The sequence below is a fragment of the Miscanthus floridulus genome, chromosome 2 (genome assembly GCF_019320115.1).
Source record: "Miscanthus floridulus cultivar M001 chromosome 2, ASM1932011v1, whole genome shotgun sequence".
Lineage (NCBI taxonomy): Eukaryota > Viridiplantae > Streptophyta > Magnoliopsida > Poales > Poaceae > Miscanthus > Miscanthus floridulus.
Genome location: NC_089581.1, coordinates 37,969,471 through 37,970,611, shown reverse-complemented (window position 1 = coordinate 37,970,611; position 1,141 = coordinate 37,969,471). Strand labels below are relative to the sequence as shown.

General features: G+C 53.8%; 1 non-coding gene across 1 annotated transcript; it reads left to right on the top strand.

The window, feature by feature from the left end:
• Positions 1-228: 228 nt before the first annotated feature.
• Positions 229-367, top strand: LOC136541068 (small nucleolar RNA Z247). Its single transcript, XR_010780172.1, has one exon. It is a non-coding gene; the product is annotated as a small nucleolar RNA Z247 (small nucleolar RNA).
• The last annotated feature ends 774 nt before the right edge of the window (positions 368-1,141 follow it).

Below are 1,141 nucleotides of genomic sequence, written 5' to 3'. Positions count from 1 at the left end.
TCCTACCTCCTCACCTCTCTCTCGCGGGAGATCGGATCTCAGGTCACCACGGTGACCACGGCGGCGTCGGCTTGGGCTGCCATCGAGGCGCTCCATGCGTCACAGTCAAGGGCTCGTGTCATCAGCACCAGGATGGCGCTGGCCACTGTGTCCTAGGGCGCAGCCTCTGTAAGTGATTATTTCACTAAAATGAAATCTTTGGCGGATGAGATGGCCTCAGCAGGGCGAAAACTGGAGGATGAGGAGCTTGTCTCCTACATACTAACCGGGTTGGATTCTGAATTCGACTCGGTTGTGACGGCGGTGTCGATACGTGTGGAGCCCATCACCGTGAACGAGCTTTACGCTCAACTCGTCGCCCACGAGCAGCGTCTAGAGATCCACGGCGGCGGACAGCAGTACTCCGCGAACATGGTTGCCAAGGGTGGCCGTGGTGACCGCGGTGACCACGGCAACTACTCCTACAACAGCGGTCACGGCAGCGGCCATGGCAACCGCGGTGGCTTCAACCGTGGCGGCCAGAAGGGAGGCCGCCGAGGAGGACGCTTTCAGCCTGGTGTCTTTTGCCAGCTGTGTGGCAAGGAAGGGCACCCCGTCGTTCGTTGTTTCAAAAGGTTCGATGCGTCTTTCACAGGACCACCGCAGAAGAGTGCATCTGCAGCAACCAGATCGTACGGTGTGGATACGAACTGGTACATGGACACGGGTGCCACCGACCATATTACTGGAGAACTAGAAAAGTTGACCGTCCATGACAAGTATCACGGTGGGGAACAAGTACATGCTGCCAATGGGACAAGTATGGAGATCGCTAATGTTGGTCATAGTCGTTTGCATTCCCCTAATCTCCATCTAAGAAATATCCTTCATGTCCCACAAGCACACAAAAATCTTTGTTCCGTTAATCGTCTCACTCGAGACAATAATGTGTTTCTTGAATTTCATCCCAATTATTTTGCAATCAAGGAGCAGGTGACGAAGAAGGTCATTCACAAAGGCAGATGTGAAGGAGGGCTGTATCCCTTGCAGTCAGCCCAAAATAAGCAAGCACTCGGTGTCATCAAGCCTTCTGCATCCCTATGGCATCATAGGCTAGGCCATGCATCATCCCGTGTTGTGCAACAAGTTCTGCACCGTCATA